Below are 22,886 nucleotides of genomic sequence, written 5' to 3'. Positions count from 1 at the left end.
CTGTGTGCTCAGAAGTAACACATTCTTGTTTTTCTTGGGGAGGTAGGAAACTAGAGTGGTGGTGGGCATGAAGGCAAATGTTGATGAGCAGCAGTATACCAGCAGCATACCACCCTGCATCCCACTGCTGGCTTGCTTCTGAAGCTAAGCAGGGTTGGTCCTGGTCAGTCCCTGGATGGGAGACCTGATGCTGCTGCAAGTGGTGTTGGAGGGCCAGTAGGAGGCACTCTTTCCTCTGGTCTAAAAAATATCCCAATGCCCCAGGGCAGTGACACTTTTTCTAGCTTGCTGGGCATGTACTGCCGGGAAGGACAACGACCTTTGGCAAGAAGAGATTAGAATCATCGGTAATTATTAGTATCGGTGTCGGCAGAAGCAGTCACAGACATCAGTGGTGAAAATCACTTTTATTATATATATTAAATCAAATGTATAAAGCCCTTCTTACATCGGCTGATATTACATCAACTGATGTCTCATAATGGTGCACAGAAACCCAGCCTAAAACCCCAAACAGCAAGCAATGCAGGCGTAGAAGCCCGGTGGCTAGGAAAACTCCCTAGAAAGGACAGAACCTAGGAAGAACCCTAGATATACCTAGATATACTACCTCTGAATGGAACCAGATGCTCATCCACTGTCACGTTAGGCCCTGGGTTGTAGAGGACTGGCAGCCGCTCGACCCACTTGTCCCAGACCTCTCTTATGGCTGCCTGTTTGTCCATCGCACGTCTTGCCGGTCTCGACTCACGGTCATCAAATCGTAGCAGTCTTGAGTAAGTGTGAAAGCGCTTGAGTGGCATCGTGGCACGGAAAATGGCCCTTCCACTCTCTGCATCCCATAGACTAGCTGCAGCCTCACCTCGGGACCTGTATAGACCTACTAAGATTAGCAGCCCTATGTAGGCATGCATGTCAGTCTCATCCATCCCTTTCCAGCTGTCTCCATATTTTCGAAACCCCTCCAGATTTGTCATGTCCAGGATGATTTTCTCTATTGCTGGTGTGATGAACAGGTAGAATGTTGAGACGATGTCATGGGCATGGGAAACGGCATATGTTGTGGGTCCTGGGGTCATCTCCATGACCTTATGTTCTGCCATCCTTTCCTATGATATGCTACCTAGGACCATTTGATTTTGACGTTTTTTGATAGGAAGGTCTCTCTTTCAGCTTGAGGGATATCGTCTTCTTCTTCTGAAGATGATGCATCATGCTCTGGGTTGTATTCCTCCCCATCTTCATCTTCTGACACATCCTCCACTTCCTCTTCAGAATCAGAGTAGTCTTGCTGGACATTTGAAAATATCTGTTCTAGAACCTGTTCAGCAGTGAAACGCACAGTCATGACTTCAGCCCCTTGGAGAAGACCACATGTACGGACATGTACGGACGTGTACCCATGACAATATTAGTATCTTGTCTTTCCTTCAGCTTACATGGATACATGACTAAAGGCAACAGTTCACTTTTGTACTACTGGTGTCAGTCTGGACATGTACGGACGTGTACCCATGACAATATTAGTACCTTGTCTTTCCTACATTTTACATGGATACATGAATAAAGGCAACAGTTCACTTTTGTACTACTGGGGTCAGTCTAGGACTGGTCATCACATTTCAAGTTCAATAATATCATAGAGGGGATTTTTTTCACTGCTCCACATGTCTGGACATGTACGGACGTGTAGTTCACTTGTGTACTACTGGGGTCAGTCTAGGACAGGTCATCGCATTTTCAAGTTGAATAATATCATGGAGGGGATTGGTTTCACTGATTCATGTGTCTGGACATGTACGGACGTGTACGGACGTGTACCGATGACCCGAGGACAGCGGGAGGGTTGATCCCAGTGGCGGATCATTTTGACCCAGGGACAGCGGGAGGGTTTTGAACACAAGGGCGGGTCATTTTGACCCAAGGACAGTGGAGGGGTTGATCACAGTGGTGGGTCAACATGACCTGAGGACAGCAGGAGGGTTAAACGGCTATTTGAGTTCCATGAAATTTCAGCACCCCCCAGTGGTGACAATTGGAACGCTCTGATTCAGAAACTGAGGACATCCCAATCCCTGGGATGTGGACTGTGTGTGTTTGGGTATTGATCCCCGGTTAAAGACAGTCTCACTGCCTCCTTCTCAAAACTGATCCAACAATACAAAAATAAAATAACACTTGGTTCAACACAGTGTCGGGTGAGCATCATGCACATCGTGAGCAACTTCACCTCGGTGTGCTTGTTCATGTGCTTTCTCATCATCTCCATCTAATGTTCCTCTCATGTCCTGTTTTATCCGGCCTAGGTAATGGTCGCTGCAATTATCTGGTGCATGGGTGGTGTTGCATTGAGAGTAAGTTTCCGTTTCTAAGTTTTTGTGTCTGATGCAGCAAATTAAATAGGTGTCATGGATAACAACATAGTTCATTGCTGCTGGTTACAGCACAGACAAGGGTTGCTAGATGAGAGTGGAATAACTGCGGATGACAGTGGAAATCGGCGAGCTACAACACAGGACCTGTGATATGAAACACAGCCACCCATTTTCCCCGATCGCTATTCTCTTCTCTCTCAACCTCTCTCTGTAACCAGACCTTATGCCACTGAATCACTCTGGCAATTGCTAGATTTATTGCATTCATCACAAATCCCCGTCTCATGGAGTGAATTGGGAAAGTTGCTTGGCAAGACTGACTAATTAAATGTGTATCTGTCAAGGGAGATATATTCTATATTTCCCTCCCAGTGTAAACACTAACTTCCGCCTGTCACTACAATTTGTACATTAATGCAGATTGCTACTGCTCCTCTGTAAATCAGGGGAGTGTAACGACTATACTATGTGGGATATGAAACACTGTGCGGTATGTCTTGCATAGTAATGACGGGGTAGATGGCGGGGTTACGAGGGAGGAGAGGACAGGAGGTCTGCTTCGGTTATCCGATGGGTTTGGTGAGAACGTGGAGCAAGGTGTTGTCAGAGTGACTGACTGGGCAGAGTTTGCTGTGCCGAGGAATGGTTTCCCCGGCTTAACTTTCTTTACTTCATTTGCCGTATGACTTGTTGTACTACACCATGAGACGGTTTGCTGAGGAAGCTGTTCGTAAATACAGGGATGTGACGGGAGAGGAGCTCTCAGTGACACGCACTCTCGAGGTTAGTTCCTCATGTGGTCCCGGTGACCCTCGTCTAGACATCTAGATATTGAGGGCTCTAACTGGTGTAGCCTCCTTCCGAACCTTTCGGCGTCGGCTGAGACCAGCTTCCAATATGACATGCGTGCCTTCCTGGAGTCTTTGGACATGGATACGAACTGTACCTGGGCTATGGGGTTGCTGTAATGTACACTGTGGTGCTGTTGTTTCTTTTTGTTTTCTTCTTGGTTTTGTTCTTATTCTCATTCTTCTCAACTGATCCTTGCTCCGACGCTTGCGTCCCACCTACTCAACAGCCAGTGTAATCCCGTGGTGCGTTATTCAAATTCCTCAAAAATGCAAAAACTTCAATTTTTCAAACATATGACTATTTTACACCATTTTAAAGACAAGACTCTCGTTAATCTAACCACACTGTCCGATTTCAAAAAGGCTTTACAACGAAAGCAAAACATTAGATTATGTCAGCAGAGTACCCAGCCAGAAATAATCAGACACCCATTTTTCAAGCTAGCATATAATGTCACATAAACCCAAACCACAGCTAAATGTAGCACTAACCTTTGATGATCTTCATCAGATGACAACCCTAGGACATTATGTTATACAATACATGCATGTTTTGTTCAAACAAGTTCATATTTATATCAAAAACCAGCTTTTTACATTAGCATGTGACTAGCATGTGACTAGCATTCCCACCGAACACTGCCGGTGAATTTACTAAATTACTCACGATAAACGTTCACAAAAAGCATAACAATTATTTTAAGAATTATAGATACAGAGCTCCTCTATGCACTCGATATGTCCGATTTTAAAATAGCTTTTCGGTGAAAGCACATTTTGCAATATTCTCAGTAGATAGCCCGGCATCACAGGGCTAGCTATTTAGACACCCAGCAAGTTTAGCACTCACCAAAGTCAGATTTACTATAAGAAAAATTTTATTACCTTTGCTGTCTTCGTCAGAATGCACTCCCAGGACTTCTACTTCAATTTACAAATGTTGGTTTGGTTCAAAATAATCCATAGTTATATCCAAATAGCGGCGTTTTGTTCGTGCGTTCTAGACACTATCCGAAGTGTAAATAAGGGTGACGAGCATGGCGCAATTCGTGACAAAAGATTTCTAAATATTCCATTACCGTACTTCGAAGCATGTCAACCGCTGTTTAAAATCAATTTTTATGCCATTTTTCTCGTAAAAAAGCGATAATATTCCGACCGGGAATCTGCGTTTAGGTAAAAAGAGGAAAGAAAACAAAGCATTCGGTCGACGCGGGCACGCGCCTGAGTCTCACAGTACTGTAACCAGCCACTACCCAAACGCGCTACTTTGTTTCAACCAGAGCCTGCAAAGCCACGATTCAGCTTTTTGCCGCCTTCTGAGAACCCATTGGAGCCGTAGGAAGTGTCACGTAACAGCAGAGATCCTTTGTAATGGATAGAGATGGCAAAGAAGGCCAAGAAATGGTCAGACAGGGTCCTTCCTGTACAGAATCTTCTCAGGTTTTGGCCTGCCAAATGAGTTCTGTTATACTCACAGACACCATTCAAACAGTTTTAGAACCTTTGGAGTGTTTTCTATCCAAAGCTAATAATTATATGCATATTCTAGTTTCTGGGCAGGAGTAATAATCAGATTAAATCGGGTACGTTTTTTATCCGGGTGTGAAAATATTGCCCCCTATCCATAACAGGTTCAAATCAATTTTTATGCCATTTTTCTCATAAAAAAGCGATAATATTCCGACCGGGAATCTGCGTTTAGGTAAACAGACGAAATAAAATAAAGCATGGGGTCGACTCGGGCACGCACCTAAGCCCATAGTACTCTGATCGGCCACTTGCCAAACACGATAAAGTGTTTCAGCCAGAGGCTGCCTCGATATCGTTCAGCTTTTTCCCGGGCTCTGAGAGCCTATGGGAGCCGTAGGAAGTGTCACGTTATAGCAAAGATCCTCAGTCTTCAATAAAAAGAGCCAAGATGAAACACAACTTGTCAGACAGGCCACTTCCTGCATGGAATCTTCTCAGGTTTTGGCCTGCCATATGAGTTCTGTTATACTCACAGACACCATTCAAACAGTTTTAGAAACTTTAGGGTGTTTTCTATCCAAAGCCAATAATTATATGCATATTCTAGTTACTGGGCAGGAGTAGTAACCAGATTAAATCGGGTATGTTTTTTATCCGGCCGTGTCAATACTGCCCCCTAGCCCTAACAGGTTAATGTGTGCCATTTGTATGTAGATATATCAAATCAAATGTATTTATATAGCCCTTCTTACATCAGCTGATATCTCAAAGTGCTGTACAGAAACCCAGCCTAAAACCCCAAACAGCAAGCAATGCAGGTGTAGAAGCACAGTGGCTAGGAACAACTCCCTAGGAAGGCCAAAACCTAGGAAGAAACCTAGAGAGGAACCAGGCTATTAGGGGTGGCCAGCCCTCTTCTGGCTGTGCCGGGTGGAGATTATAACAGCACATGGACAAGATGTTCAAATGTTCATAAATGACCAGCATGGTCAAATAATAATATTCACAGTTGTCGAGGGTATAACAAGTCAGCACCTCAAGAGTAAATGTCAGTTGGCTTTTCATAGCCGATCATTGAGAGTATCTCTACCGCTCCTGCTGTCTCTAGAGAGTTGAAAACAGCAGGTCTGGGACAGGTAGCATGTCCGGTGAACAGGTCAGGGTTCCATAGCCGCAGGCAGAACAGTTGAAACTGGAGCAGCAGCACGGCCAGGTGGACTGGGGACAGCAAGGAGTCATCATGTCAGGTAGTCCTGAGGCATGGTCCTAGGGCTCAGGTCCTCCGAGAGAGAGAAAGAGAGAATTAGAGAGAGCATACTTAAATTGACACAGGACACCGGATAAGACAGGAGAAATACTCCAGATATAACAGACTGACCCTAGCCCCCCGACACATAAACTACTGCAGACTAAATACAGGAGGCTGAGACAGGAGGGGTCAGGAGACACTGTGGCCCCATCCGACGATACCCCCGGACAGGGCCAAACAGGAAGGATACAACCCCACTCACTTTGCCAAAGCACAGGCCCCACACCACTAGAGGGATATCGTCAACCACCAACTTACCATCCTGAGACAAGGCCGAGTATAGCCCACAAAGATCTCTGCCACGGCACAACCCAAGGGGGGGGCAACCCAGACAGGAAGACCACGTCAGTGACTCAACCCACTCAAGTGACGCACCCCTCCTAGGGACGGCATGGAAGAACACCAATAAGCCAGTGACTCAGCCCCTGTAATAGGGTTAGAGGCAAAGAATCCCAGTGGAGAGAGGGGAACCAGCCAGGCAGAGACAGCAAGGGCGGTTCGTTGCTCCAGAGCCTTTCCGTTCACCTTCACACTCCTGGGCCAGACTACACTCAATCATAGGACCCACTGAAGAGATGAGTCTTCAGTAAAGACTTAAAGGTTGAGACCGAGTCTGCATCTCTCACATGGGTAGGCAGACTATTCCATAAAAATGGAGCTCTATAGGAGAAAGCCCTGCCTCCAGCTGTTTATTAGAAATTCTAGGGACAATTAGGAGGCCCGCGTCTTGTGACCATAGCGTACGTGTAGGTATGTACGGCAGGACCAAATCGGAAAAATAGGTAGGAGCAAACCCATGTAATGCTTTGTAGGTTAGCAGTAAAACCTTGAAATCAGACCTTGCCTTAACAGGAAGCCAGTGTAGGGAGGCTAACACTGGAGTAATATGATCAAATTTTTTGGTTCTAGTCAGGATTCTAGCAGCCGTATTTAGCACTAACTGAAGTTTATTTAGTGCTTTATCCGGGTAGCCGGAAAGTAGAGCATTGCAGTAGTCCAACCTAGAAGTAACAAAAGCATGGATTAATTTTTCTGCATCATTTGTGGACAGAAAGTTTCTGATTTTTGCAATGTTACGTAGATGGAAAAAAGCTGCCCTTGAAACAGTCTTGATATGTTCTTCAAAAGAGAGATCAGGGTCCAGAGTCACGCCGAGGTCCTTCACAGTTTTATTTGAGACGACTGTACAACCATCAAGATTAATTGTCAGATTTAACAGAAGATCTCTTTGTTTCTTGGGACCTAGAACAAGCATCTCTGTTTTGTCCGAGTTTAAAAGTAGAACATTTGCAGCCATCCACTTCCTTATGTCTGAAACACAGGCTTCTAGCGAGAGCAATTTTGGAGCTTCACCATGTTTCATTGAAATGTACAGCTGTCATCCGCATAGCAGTGAAATTTAACATTATGTTTTCGAATATACACTTCAATCCACACTGCAAACTGGGCCTTCTAGTGTATTTCTCTGCATTCAATAACAAGGTTCGGATGAAATAAACTGATAGACGTTTCACTTAGTGCTTAGTGTTCTTGTTATCATTCATGGCCAGTGACCGTGCATACTGATAAGTTCCAGCTCACGCCTGATTACCCAAATGGTACTTTGCTAGTGTGACACTGTTTATCATGTGAGAGATGGAGAGATTAGAACTGAGGGGTTGTATCACTTGGCCACAGTCCACATTACATAAGCCTTTGTGGGGAGCTCATGCAGAAGGGAAGGAACATATGAGATGCTTGTATATAAAACGCCTGAACGGGGATGTGCGCTACACTGTGGCAGTGCACAAGAGTAGTCAGCTTGAAAGGAAGGGTGATTGTAGTGGCAAGTTACGGAGAGAACACTTATTTATCTCTGAAGCACACATTCTCCTCTCACACTCTCACAACCCCTGGTTTGACTGCATGTCTATTTCATTAAATTTTCCATCACAAACATATTGGATTCAGAAACCGGAAACTATTCATTCTGCTCCTCATATTCCACCGCCGACTCCACTGATAGTCTTGATAGTATACCAACTCAGGAGACGTATCTAGAGGAAGATGATGTGTGTGGTGGGTGTCACTAATCAACTGCAATAACTTTATTCATTGCTTAGCATGGTGGTACCCGTGCCTTCCTTTGCATGTTTTCGTTCCTATTACGTCGGTGAATTGAGCTTCAGTCCCTCTTTATCCCTCTCCCTATCTCTGTCTCCCTTTAGTGTTCTGCTCTAATTGTCAAAAGTATGACACGCCTGTAGTTCGCTATAAGTTCGGATCCTTCGCCATTGCCATGGCTGCGTTGTTCTTACTTTCTGGGTGAGATGGGTTCTTAAATTCTTTCTCTCCTCATGATTCTCTCCCATTTCTGGTGGGCTGCTGCTGCCATCTGCCTGGTGGGCTGCTGCATTTACCCATTCTTCAAGAATGAGTGTCTGGACACAGTCTACCACTGCCCTAGCTGCAACGCTTCTCTGGTTGTAATAAAGAAGTGAAGTGCAGCAGCCATATGACCCGGACACCTGTACGGTTTCATATGAAACCTAAACCTGTGAATGTGTTTTTCTATGTTCCTATTCATATTCTTTTCTGTTGAACATGTGTCAATATTCACATAGATACCACAAGTTGATGCACGACACACACATCTATATCGCTGTGACAAGTGAGAAAACACAGAGGGGGATTGCACGATCACACAGGAGCCTATTCTGCTATTTGTACGATTGTTCCCTTGTTGTGTCCAGTGTATTTTTCAGTTCGAAAAATGAATAAACAAAAGACAAAAAAGAAAACGTGTTACATAACAATTCATTCGAAGGAGACGTAGGGTCTATCCTGGAGGGACTGCTGTTGACATTGTTTTAATTTCTTCTAAAGCGCAGGGTCAGGTGAATTGCTGATGCAGCTCCTGAGAACGGGCTGTAACCACAACACACGACACACTCAGGGTTCCTTGAAAATTATAATAATAGTCACACCAATTAACCTGTTAGGGCTAGGGGGCAGTATTGACACGGCTGGATAAAAAACGTACCCGATTTAATCTGGTTACTACTCCTTCCCAGTAACTAGAATATGCATATAATTATTGGCTTTGGATAGAAAACACCCTAAAGTTTCTAAAACTGTTTGAATGGTGTCTGTGAGTATAACAGAACTCATATGGCAGGCAAAAACCTGAGAAGATTTCATGCAGGAAGTGGCCTGTCTGACAAGGTGTCGTTCTTCTTGTCTCTGTTTATTGAAGAGTGAGGATCTTAGCTGTCCCGTGACACTTCCTACGGCTGCCATAGGTTCTCAGAAGGCGGCAAAACGCTGAATCGTGGCTTTGCAGGCTCTGGCTGAAACAAAGTAGCGCGTTTGGGTAGTGGCTGGTTACAGTACTGTGAGACTCAGGCTCGTGCCCGCGTCGACCGAAAGCTTTGTTTTCTTTCCTCTGTTTAGCTAAATGGACATTCCCGGTCGGAATATTATCGCTTTTTTTACGAGAAAAATGGCATAAAAATGGATTTTAAACAGCGGTTGGCATGCTTCGAAGTACGGTAATGGAATATTTAGATTTTTTTTGTCACGAATTGCGCCATGCGCACAACCCTGATTTACCATTTTGGATAGTGTCTGGGACGCACGAACAAAACGCCGCTATTCGGATATAACGATGGATTATTTTGGACCAAACCAACATTTGTTATTGAAGTAGCAGTCCTGGGAGTGCATTCTGACGAAGACAACAAAAGGTAATCAAACTTTTATAATAGTAAATCTGATATTGGTGAGTGCTAAACTTGCCGGGTGTCTAAATAGCTAGCCCATGATGGCTGGGCTATGTACTTAGAATATTGCAAAATGTGCTTTCACCAAAAAGCTATTTTAAAATCGGACATATCGAGTGCATAGAGGAGTTCTGTATCTATAATTCTTAAAATAATTGTTATGCTTTTTGTGAACGTTTATCGTGAGTAATTTAGTAAATTGTTAGTGAATTCGCCGGAAGTTTGCGGGGGGTATGCTAGTTCTGAACGTCACATGCTAATGTAAAAAGCTGGTTTTTGATATAAATATGAACTTGATTGAACAAAACATGCATGTATTGTATAACATAATGTCCTAGGGTTGTCATCTGATGAAGATCATCAAAGGTTAGTGCTGCATTTAGCTGTCTTCTGGGTTTTTGTGACATTATATGCTAGCTTGAAAAATGGGTGTATGATTATTTCTGGCTTGGTACTCTGCTGACATAATCTAATGTTTTGCTTTCGTTGTAAAGCCTTTTTGAAATCGGACAGTGTGGTTAGATTAACGAGAGTCTTGTCTTTAAATAGCTGTAAAATAGTCATATGTTTGAGAAATTGAAGTAATAGCATTTCAAAGGTTTTGAAAATCGCGCCACAGGATTCAACTGGCTGGTACGTATGTGGGACGAATTCGTCCCGCCTGCCCCAGAGAGGTTAACTAAGGCCTTCGGTGGCCTGCAGGCTGACAGCCGTAGGGCGTGCAATTTGGGTGCATTCCAGCTCTTCGCTCCCCTTGTTTCTCAGCGCAGGTGGTGGCGTCAGAGAGGCTGGAGTTCCTTACATGAAGCTGGATTGTGAATTGTAAGGGTTGATGCTTCTGCTCATGTAGTCTCGAGTTGAGGGGGGTATAGTCACTGCCTCCGGGATGTGTTTCTGAACATCAACCAGGATTCTTTCGTGCTTCCCCTTTAGGACGGTCGAAGTCAGCACCATGGTCACCACGTACATGATGTAGATTATGATGTTGAACACAGTGATAGCGCACTCCATGTTATGCGCATTGCTGATCAGAGGTTGGTACAGTCACGGAAATGAACAGCTCAATGTTCATCATAATGAGGCATGCCAGCATGGTCCTGGTGCTCTTGGTGGACTCCGGACCCCTGTAGGAGCCCTCGGAGTCATCCATTTTCCATTTGCTCTTGGAGGCGAAGGAGCTGAGCGCTATGCTCACGACCAAGCCAAGGCACCCAAGCATGATGAGGGCTATCATCGAGTGGATGTAAGCATACTTATAGTCCGGTCTGCCCTCGGAAGGAGGCAATGGTGTGGAGTCTGCGTCCAGCCTGCCCTTGGTCCTCGTTCCATGCTTGTTGTTGATGAAGTACAGAATGTTGTTGGGCATGGTCAGAATCCCCACATTGAGAGAGGTGATGACAGCGATGGAGGCTCCCAGCTTGCCCTGAAACGGGCCGCGCTCAGGATGGTGCCATTAGGGACGGCTGACATTCTGCTGTTAAACAAATCCTTGCTCGTGGATATCAGAGACTCGAAGAATCCCATGCTCGTTTTTTTGCGATTCATATCTGTCGTAGGGGATCCTTGGGTTTCCCCCCTTTCTGGTTTGTCCTTACTTACTTCCTCACGTTTCGACACTAGGAGTACCTTAACGGTGCCACTTTTTGGTTATCACAAAGGGATCCGGTTATCACAGCAACCTAACAATCCTAGAACATTTAAAACAATGAAGCTCCAAGACCCTGTGATCGAGTTCCGAGGCTCAGGTGGTGCGCTGTGTGCGAAGGCTCCGGCCATGGAGCGGGACTGGACGCCGTGCCTGTACTGGGCATCGGCGCAGAGGAAGGCTCCGGCCATGGAGCGGGAATGGACGCCGTGCCTGGACTGGGCATCGGCGCAGTGGAAGGCTCCAGCTATGGCACCGGCACTGGAAGCTCTGGACTGTGAACCGTCGCTGGAAGCTCTGAACTGTGAACCGTTGCTGGAGGTTCCGGGCTGTAGACCGTCGCTGGATGCTCTGGACTGTGAGCTGGCACAGGACGTACCAGGCTGGGGAGGCGCACTGAAGGCTTGGTGCGTGTAGCCGGCACAGGTTTCATCGGACTGAAGACATGCTCTTCAGGGCGAGTGCAGGGAGCCAGCACAGGATGTACCGGGCTGGGGAGGCGCACTGGAGGCCTGGTGCGTGGAGCCGGCACAGGTTTCACCGGACTGATGACACGCTCTTCAGGGCGAATGCGGGGAGCTGGCACAGGACATACCGGGCTGGAGAGGCGCACTGGAGGCCTGGTGCGTGGAGCCGGCACAGGTTTCACTGGACTGATGACACGCTCCTCAGGGCGAGTGCGGGGAGCCGGCACAGGACATACCGGGCTGGGAAGGCGCACTGGAGGCCTGGTGTGTGGAGCCGGCACAGGTTTCACCGGACTCTTCAGGGCGAGTGCGGGGAGCCGGCACAGGACGTACCGGGCTGAGGAGACGCTCTTCAGGGTGAATGCGTTGCAGAATACACCTAACCAACATCTCTCTCCGATCTCCCTCCTCACACTGCGCCATAGACTCCCTGACGGTCTCTGGCTCTCTCCTCGGCTCGAGCGACCGCCCCTTGTGCCCCCCCCAAAAAAATCTTGGGGTTTCTGTGGCCGCAGACGCCGACGTCGTCGCTGTCCTCCTATGCTCCAGCTCTCCTTTTCCTCCAGGGCACGCTGCTTGGTCCTGGCGTGGTGGGATATTCTGTCACGTTTGTCTTATACATAATGGGCGGACCAAGGCGCAGCGTGAGTAGAGTTCCACATATTTATTACAGTGAAACTAAAAACAACAAAGAATAAACGTACGTGCCATACATAAAGCACATAAGCACTAAACGAAACAATATCATTTACATTTACGTCATTTAGCAGATGCTCTTATCCAGAGCGACTTACAAATTGGTGCATTCACCTTATGATATCCAGTGGAACAACCACTTTAAAATAGTACATCTATATTTTTTTTTTTGGGGGGGGGGTAGAAGGATTACTTTATCCTATCCCAGGTATTCCTTAAAGAGGTGGGGTTTCAGGTGTCTCCGGAAGGTGGTGATTGACTCCGCTGTCCTGGCGTCGTGAGGGAGCTTGTTCCACCATTGGGGTGCAAGAGCAGCGAACAGTTTTGACTGGGCTGAGCGGGAACTGTGCTTCCGCAGAGGTAGGGAGGCCAGCAGGCCAGAGGTGGATGAACGCAGTGCCCTTCTTTGGGTGTAGGGACTGATCAGAGCCTGAAGGTACGGAGGTGCCGTTCCCCTCACAGCTCCGTAGGCAAGCACCATGGTCTTGTAGCAGATGCGAGCTTCAACTGGAAGCCAGTGGAGTGTGCGGAGGAGCGGGGTGATGTGAGAGAACTTGGGAAGGTTGAACACCAGACGGGCTGCGGCGTTCTGGATGAGTTGTAGGGGTTTAATGGCACGGGCAGGGAGCCCCGCCAACAGCGAGTTGCAGTAATCAGACGGGAGATGACAAGTGCCTGGATTAGGACCTGCGCCGCTTCCTGTGTAAGGCAGGGTCGTACTCTGCGAATGTTGTAGAGCATGAACCTACAGGATCGGATCACCGCCTTGATGTTAGCGGAGAACGACAGGGTGTTGTCCAGGGTCACGCCAAGGTTCTTAGCACTCTGGGAGGAGGACACAATGGAGATGTCAACCGTGATGGCGAGATCATGGAACGGGCAGTCCTTCCCCGGGAGGAAGAGCAGCTCCGTCTTGCCGAGGTTCAGCTTCAGGTGGTGATCCGTCATCCACACTGATATGTCTGCCAGACATGCAGAGATGCGATTCGCCACCTGGTTATCAGAAGGGGGAAAGGAGAAGATTAATTGTGTGTTGTCTGCGTAGCAATGATAGGAGAGACCATGTGAGGATATGACAGAGCCAAGTGACTTGGTGTATAGCGAGAATAGGAGAGGGCCTAGAACTGAGCCCTGGGGGACACCAGTGGTGAGAGCACGTGGTGCGGAGACGGATTCTCGCCACGCCACCTGGTAGGAGCGACCTGTCAGGTAGGACGCAATCCAAGAGTGAGCCGTGCCGGAGATGCCCAACTCGGAGAGGGTGGAGAGGAGGATCTGATGGTTCACAGTATCAAAGGCAGCAGATAGGTCTAGAAGGATGAGAGCAGAGGAGAGAGAGTTAGCTTTAGCAGTGCGGAGAGCCTCCGTGACACAGAGAAGAGCAGTCCCAGTTGAATGACCAGTCTTGAAACCTGACTGATTTGGATCAAGAAGGTCATTCTGAGAGAGATAGCAAGAGAGCTGGCCAAGGACAGCACGTTCAAGAGTTTTGGAGAGAAAAGAAAGAAGGGATACTGGTCTGTAGTTGTTGACATCGGAGGGATCGAATGTAGGTTTTTTGAGAAGGGTTGCAACTCTCGCTCTCTTGAAGATGAAAGGGACGTAGCCAGCGGTCAAGGATGAGTTGATGAGGTAAGGGGGAAGGTCTCCAGAAATGGTCTGGAGAAGAGAGGAGAGGATAGGGTCAAGCGGGCAGGTTGTTGGGCGGCCGGCCCTCACAAGTCGCAAGATTTCATCTGGAGAAAGAGGGGAGAAAGAGGTCAAAGCATAGGGTAGGGCAATGCGAGCAGGACCAGCGGTGTCGTTTGACTTAACAAACGAGGATCGGATGTCGTCAACCTTCTTTTCAAAATGGTTGACGAAGTCATCCGCAGAGAGGGAGGAGGGGGGGAGGATTCAGGAGGGAGGAGAAGGTGACAAAGAGCTTCCTAGGGTTTGAGGCAGATGCTTGGAATTTAGAGTGGTAGAAAGTGGCTTTAGCAGCAGAAACAGAGGAAGGAAATGTAGAGAGGAGGGAGTGAAAAGATGCCAGGTCCGCAGGGAGGCTAGTTTTCCTCCATTTCCGCTCGGCTGTCTGGAGCCCTGTTCTGTGAGCTCGCAATGAGTCGTCAAGCCATGGAGCAGGAGCGGAGGACCGAGCCGGCCGGGAGGATAGGGGACATAGAGAGTCAAAGGATGCAGAAAGGGAGGAGAGGAGGGTTGAGGAGGCAGAATCAGGAGATTGGTTGGAGAAGGATTGAGCAGAGGGAAGAGATGATAGGATGGAAGAGGAGAGAGTAGCAGGAGAGAGAGAGCGAAGGTTGCGACGGCGCAATACCATCTGAGTAGGGGCAGAGTGAGTAGTGTTGGAGGAGAGCGAGAGGGAAAAGGATACAAGGTAGTGGTCGGAGACTTGGAGGGGAGTTGCAATGAGATTAGTAGAAGAACAGCATCTAGTATAGATGAGGTCAAGCGTATTGCCTGCCTTGTGAGTAGGGGGGGACGGTGAGAGGGTGAGGTCAAAAGAGGAGAGGAATGGAAAGAAGGAGGCAGAGAGAAATGAGTCAAAGGTAGATGTAGGGAGGTTAAAGTCACCCAGAATTGTGAGGGGTGAGCCATCCTCAGGAAAGGAACTTATCAAGGCGTCAAGCTCATTGATGAACTCTCCAAGGGAACCTGGAGGGCGATAAATGATAAGGATGTTAAGCTTGAATGGGCTAGTGACTGTGACAGCATGGAATTCAAAGGAGGAGATAGACAGATGGGTCAGGGGAGAAAGAGAGAATGTCCACTTGGGAGAGATGAGGATTCCAGTGCCACCACCCCGCTGACCAGATGCTTTCGGGGTATGCGAGAACACGTGGTCAGACGAGGAGAGAGCAGTAGGAGTAGCAGTGTTTTCTGTGGTAATCCATGTTTCCGTCAGTGCCAAGAAGTCGAGGGACTGGAGGGTAGCATAGGCTGAGATGAACTCTGCCTTGTTGGCCGCAGACCGGCAGTTCCAGAGGCAGCCGGAGACCTGGAACTCCACGTGGGTTGTGCGCGCTGGGACCACCAGGTTAGAGTGGCAGCGGCCATGCGGTGTGAAGCGTTTGTATGGCCTGTGCAGAGAGGAGAGGACAGGGATAGACAGACACATAGTTGACAGGCTACAGGAGAGGCTACGCTAATGCAAAGGAGATTGGAATGAAAATTAACTAAACAACTGGAGAAGCGAGAGAGCAGGGCCTCCCTCACTAACCATTCACTGAAACTCAAATATAACTTTTCCAACTTCACTTTCGAAATTATAATTGATGTAAACTACAGTGGTTCAATGTTTCCAGGAATAGGCTCAAACTTAGTTTATTCAGCTAGATAACTTGGTACAGTATTCTTCCGTGAAACCCACCCAGTGCACCGTATCCTATGACGCCGTAGCTAACTAGCATCCAAATAACACACGGTTAGCACCAATACTTGGTTACAACAAACTACCAATGGATCATTCGTGTCCGTGTCTAGTTCCTTTCATAACGCAGAAGTAATTAAACGTTGGCTAGCTAACACAAAGTCAGTCCTGCTAGCTACACAAATAGACTACACAACTCGAAAGTTCAGAAAGTTAAGCTTATGTTGCAAAAATCTTATTGACTAAAAATGATACAGTACTGCTAGCTGGTAGAGTTGGCTAGCTAGCAGTAGCTGCGTTTACCTTTATCTTTGATATAAAGACAACTATGAAGCTAGCTAACATTACACTAATCAAATCGTTCCGTTGTAATGTATTTAGTTTCTACAGTACTGCTAGGTGGTAAAGTTGGCTAGCTAGCAGTGGCTGTGGTGTTGTGGTGTTGACGCCGTTTGGAAAACGGCGTCGCTGCGTCGCTTCGAACGAATACAGCGGCTAGCTAACCTTGTTAGTTTCTCAAAGTTAGTTTCTCAAAGCTACACCTTTAGCTACACCTTTATGCTTGATACAAAGACAGCACAACGCAGGTGGGAAAAGGACCACACTAAGTATGATCCCCAATTAGAGGCAATGATCATCAGCTGCCTCCAATTGGGAACCATACTCACACCAACATAGAAAATAAAAACTAGAACCCCCTAGTCACGCCCTGACCTAAAACACCATAGAGAACCCCGAGGGCTCTCTATGGTCAGGGCGTGACACTGCGGTTCTGTCTGGGGGTGTGCAGTGGGTAGAGGTACCTAAGGCTGTGGGACCTGTCCTCCTGGGTCAACGATCAGACCCTCACCTACAACGTCCACAACGTGAGGAGGGACAACACAGAGGAGGTCCTCCCCATGAGGAAACACCAACAGTAGGTTTTATCAAGAATATAGTATTTACTGTACTATTTTTCTGTATTGTTAATGTTTAAATAATATTGGTATTAGTATTTTCTGTGTTGTTTAAGTAGTACTGTGTATTTTTAAATATTCTTATTTTTGTTTCCGTTTTAGCATGTAATTGGGGACATCTCAATACTCTAAATGTATATCCTCCTCTCATCTCCTCTCCTTCATATTCACTGTTCTATTTACATGGCATAGACGAGATGTGTAGATACCTACTGGGAATTTGCTTCTCCTGCCCTGCCTTTCACATCAATGCAGTTGAAGGCGATGACAAGGAGGAAGGCAGCCACTTTAGACAATTAAGTTGTGCCCCAGGTATCTGCTTTGACGTCTTGATCTTTCCAGGGTCTCTGTCTCCCTCTGGTGACAGCTACGAGGTGTGCAGATCCCTACGGCTCTACACGGTGCAGGTCTGGAACCTGGCCAGGTCAAGGTTCACAGGGTGGCCAGTCAGAGTGGATTACGGTCTCCATGGCAACACCGACATGGCCTTGGCCCATGATATGAAGCTGTACATCCTGACAGACAGAGGGACAGCCACCTTCACTGACACCCCTTCACCCATATTCCAGGTCATCAACTAATTTATCAATTTGCCTGGTATCCATATTGAATCCACTCTGCTCTACACTGTTGTTTCACTTCATGGATTGAAGTCACCTCATTAGTTGACAGTAGTGTACCTGTAGTGAAATATGTGCTCTACATTTGTGACTGCCTAGGTTCGAGCTCAGGTCTCCTGCATGCAACGAGACTATGTTAACCCATTGAGCTAAAGCCTAGTCATTAAGCTTCTGTCACACTTGACTCCATAGACTCTGCTGGTCTATGACCTGTTCAAGAGAAGCTAGCTTAAGAGACAGTCTGGTCTTTACATCATCCCCTGTCCCCGACACAAATAAAGGCTCCTGGTCGAACAGCTACTCCTGGGCTTGTCTGAGACAAGGTGAGAGAGAGTCGGTTACTTGAAACAAGCACCAGCTAACTTAGTCCACTACCTGAAACACCACACTCCAAAAACAGTCCCTCGGAGTCAGTTACTTCAGAGCAATAATACCCTCTAGCATTCTTGCACAGAGGGTATTATTAATTCTTGCACAGCTCAACAATGTTGTGTTCATTGTTGCCCCTAATACGGTTTTCCCCATTGCTGTGAACCGGTTTTGGGATGTGGAAGGCTAACACTTTTTTTAAAACACTTATATTGTCATAACCTATTTTATTTGGACTGTTGGGTGTTATAGGGACCATCTGGTAGTGTGGGACCTAGAGTATGGGTATATCAAAGTGTCCAGCAGCACCGTCAGAGACAGGCAGTCCCGGATACTACCATCATTAAGGAGACCACAGGTAACAAAACCAGAGACTCTACCAGAAAAGTAGTGCAAGCTAAGCTATCTGTCCAAAAATCCAGCATAACTTGTTTTCAGTGTTACTATTTTATTACCTTGCTATTACCCTGTAGTCTAATGCTCTCAATAATTCTGAACACTCCAGTGTTGTAGCTGTAACAATATACACATTTATATTGCCCTGTGGATTACTATTAACCCTAGCTCAGGTGATGCCCTGGGAAGGAAGGACAGAGAGCCACTCTGCTAAGAAGAGGAGGACGAAAAGGGAGGCGCAAAAGGAGCAGCGCAGGTTGGACAGGGAGACATACAACTCCATAGACCAATACCTCCTCGGTGGGGACCAACAGGTAAAGTGTTTGTGTGTGCGCCATGTCTACTATTTTACTTGTGTGCTCTGAATATGTGGCTGGCTCTACAGAGTTTAACTAACCTATGTGATGTCTCTCCATCCCTCTGATCTCCTCTCTACCCCTCTCTATCAACTGGTGGTGTGTTCCTATTTCTCCCACCACCTCAATGTGTTCAGCGTGAAGTCCCAGGAACACCTCCATATCCTGGAGGCCAGGACGTCCTTGCTGACCCGCCACATCATCGCCCTCACTCACCCTGGGGGACATCTGGTCCTGGACAACTACAGCCAGGCTCAACATACACCCTACCTCACCCTCTGGGACCTGCAGAAAGGCACAGTATGTACAGTATCAAGCCAGATTCAAATAACTTTATTGTCCATCTGTGATCACTGTCGACACAATTGTCCATATATGTACACAAGCTACATTATTTGATCTCTCCCCACCCAATTTGTTTTAAATTATTGCATTTTTTAAACTTCTGAAGATAAGGAAATGATTGAAGAATGAGCCTGGAGTCTGTTGTGTGGCGATCACAGATGATGCCAGCAGAGTCGCCTTTGGGGTCACACAAGACTATCTCTGGCTACAGGAGCCTGAGGCTAGGAGTGTCCAACCAGATTTATATCCCTGAGAGAGGAGCAACATCCATTCTACTAGCAGGTAGGACAGAGATTACTTTGGAGTTTCATGCCATTTTTGCCTTTTTAGAGAAATGTGATGATTAGGTTTATGTGCACACATATGGTGCCTTTGGAAAGTATTGACACCCTTTATTTTTTCCACATTTGGTTGTATTACAGCCTGAATTTAAATTTCATTTAAAAAAAAATTACTGGCCTGAACACAATACCCATAATGTAAAAGTGGAATTATGTATTTTTTTCCAATTAATTCCAATCAATTGAGTTAATGTTTTCAACCCCTTTGTTATGGCAAGCCGAAATAAGTTCAGGAGGAGTAAAAATGTGCTTAACAATTTACATAATAAGTTGCATGGACTCTATTCTTAATTCCATTCCTTTACTTAGATTTGTGTGTATTGTTGTGAAATTGTTAGATATTACTGCACAGTTGGAGCTAGAAACACAAGCATTTCGCTACAGCCGCAATAACATCTCCTAAACATATGTATGCGACCAATAAAATTTGATTTGACATTAGTTGCATGGACTCACTGTGTGCAATAATAGTGTTTAACATGATTTTCATATAACTTCCTAATTTCTGTACCCCACATATACAATTATCTGTAAGGTCCCTCAGTCAAGCAGTGAATTTCAACCACAAAGATCAGGGAGGTTTTCCAATGCCTCGCAAAGAAGGGTGAAGTTATTAATTACACTTTGGATGGTGTATCAATACACCCAGTCACTACAAAGATACAGGCGTCCTTCATAACTCAGTTGCCGGAGAGGAAGGAAGCAGCTCAAGGATTTCACCGTGAGGCCTATGGTGACTTTAAAACAGTTATAGAGTTCATTGGCTGTGATAGAAAAATTAGGATGTATCAACATTGTAGTTACACCACAATACTAACTAAATTGACAGAGTGAAAAGAAGGAAGCCTGTACAGAATAAAAAGATTCCAAAACATGAATCTTGTTTACAACAAGGCACTAAAGTAATACTGCAAAGAATGTGGCAAAGCAATTAACTTTTGGTCATGAATACAAAGTGTTATGTTAGGGGCAAAACCAATACAACGCATTACTGAATACCACTACATATTCAAGCATAGTGGTGTCTGCATCTTGTCATGAGTATGCTTGTAATTGTTAAGGACTGGGGAGTTTTTCAGGATAAAAAAAATAAATGGAATGGCGCTAAACCCAGGAAAAACGTGGTTCAGTCTGATTTCTGCCAGACATTGGGAGATGAATTCACATTTCAGCATGACAATAATCTAAAACAGTAGGCAAAATCTACACTGGAGTTGCTTACCAAGAAGATTGTGAATGTTCCTGAGTGACCCAGTTACAGTTTTGGCTTAAATCTACCTGAAAATCGATGGCAAGACCTGAAAATGGTTGCCTAGCAATGATCATCAATTTATCAGATCTTAAAGAATGTTTTAAAGAATAATGGGCACGTTGCACAATCCAAGTGTGGAAAGCTATTAGAGACTAACTCAGAAATACCCACAGCTGTAATCACTGCCAAATGTGCTTCTACCAAGTATTGACTCAGGGGTGTAAATACTTATGTAAATGAGAGATTATTATAAAAAAAAATTTAATCGCTAAAATTTCTAAAAACATGTTTTCATTGTCATTATGGGGTATTGTGTTGAGATGGGTCAGAAATCGATTTCATCCATTTTGAATTCACGCTGTAACAATAAAATGTGGAAAAAGTCAATGGGTATTAATACTTTCTGAAGCCACGCTCACAGACAAGTGATAGTAACATGTGTGTTAGGTAAAAGTTGAGGGAGTTACAATTTGTTTATTTACTGAGTGCCACTAGTGTGTGACACCCAGGTGATAGTAAAGTGACAATTCATGGCATTTGTGTGTTGATTGTTCACACAGGTGAGCTGATCCTATTTGCCAGCCTGATGAGATCTACCAGTCTCTAAATCTAAACCAACCAACAAAATGTATGAAACAACACACCACTGAGTATGGACCTGCCGCTATGAAACGCAAAGCATGTAAGTTAGGTCAGTGAGAAAAGCTAAATCTAAGAGCCATTGTATGTCCTCTAGCTGTGCATATTCTGCATGTTTGGAGACCTTGAGGAACTCCTTGATTTCAGGCAACGACTCACTGAATCTCCCTAAAAATGTACCTCGGCTCAGCCACCTCGGCTCAGTGTGCTACGCTTCCGTCTCTCCTAAGTGAGCGCGAAATAGCCTCCGCTGTAGGCTTCTTGCTCAAATAGAACACAATCTTCATCGCAACATCCATCACCTCTTTCATGTTTAACATCTTCCTGCACAAAGCTTGCGGATGAATTACGCAATAATAACTAAAAGTTCGGGAAATAATAATCTCGTTTGCACAATGTAACGAACCCACTAATGCGGCCTACCATAGCGGGTGCCCCATTGGTAGTAATGGAGACAAGCTTACAAAAGGGCAGTTGGAATTTGTTAGCAAACTCCATAAAAGATGGAAAAATATCTTCGCCCCTTGTATGTCCTTGACTGTTGAACATTAAAACAAAGAGATTATAGGCATCGATTTGTGTGGCTGAATTTTAGTTAAAAGTATAATCTCACAATCGACTGGCAAGCACTCCACGATCGACCAGTAGATCACGATCGACTGGTTGGGCACCCCTGCTATAGGACCTGGAGGTCTGCAACATCCTGTCTGTCCTCTTCCCTGATACCCACGTCCAGTAGTAGCGAGGATGAAGACAAATTGGACAGCCAGAGACGCATGTAGGAGTGGAGTTTGTTTTGGGGAACTTTATTTCTTTGTGATACTCATGTTATTTATGAGTATTTGGAAATATCTTTACTTACTGAAACACTTCAGTTTAACAATATGACCTGAAAAGCAGAAGAATGGAATGTAAAATGTATATTTCAAGAAAAAGGATTCAAGTCAAATTTTATTGGTCGCATACACTTACTTAGCAGATGTTATTGCGGGTGTAGCGAAACCGATATAAAAGTAATAAATTGGTTCCCCTCTCACCAGTATAACTTTGTTTTAATGGATATACAGAAAACGTAGACTGTCTCCACAAATATGAAATCCCATTCCAGACAGACCATCACTTTTTAGCAAATTAGAGTGCTGCACCTGTGGATGGTCAATTGAAATGACAGTTGGGAAATCATAAAATAACCTAAAATATGAAATTCGTGTGAAATCCCAACTCAGATGAACACTTCACAGAAACAGCGCAAACTACCCCTCTCTCAGCCATACAAAATAAAAAACATTGCACAACCAGCTATTTAGCCCCGCCATGAATCGAGACGCACTGATTTGGGACAGACTTATTTAAAACACATAAGAAATTAAAAGCTTACTCAACTAAGAAAAATGGGCCAAACATAATGTATACATTTTTTACAAAAAGGACATCATTCATTCAGATACATTACATCAAATCAACATTTCCAAATTGGCTAGTAAGCCAAAATTTGCTTTTCGAGTTAACCTGTTAGGGCTAGGGGGCAGTATTGACACGGCTGGATAAAAAACGTACCCGATTTAATCTGGTTACTACTCCTGCCCAGTAACTAGAATATGCATATAATTATTGGCTTTGGATAGAAAACACCCTAAAGTTTCTAAAACTGTTTGAATGGTGTCT

The sequence above is a fragment of the Salmo salar genome, chromosome ssa18 (genome assembly GCF_905237065.1).
Source record: "Salmo salar chromosome ssa18, Ssal_v3.1, whole genome shotgun sequence".
Classification (NCBI taxonomy): Eukaryota; Metazoa; Chordata; class Actinopteri; order Salmoniformes; family Salmonidae; genus Salmo; species Salmo salar.
This window is presented reverse-complemented; position numbering follows the sequence as displayed.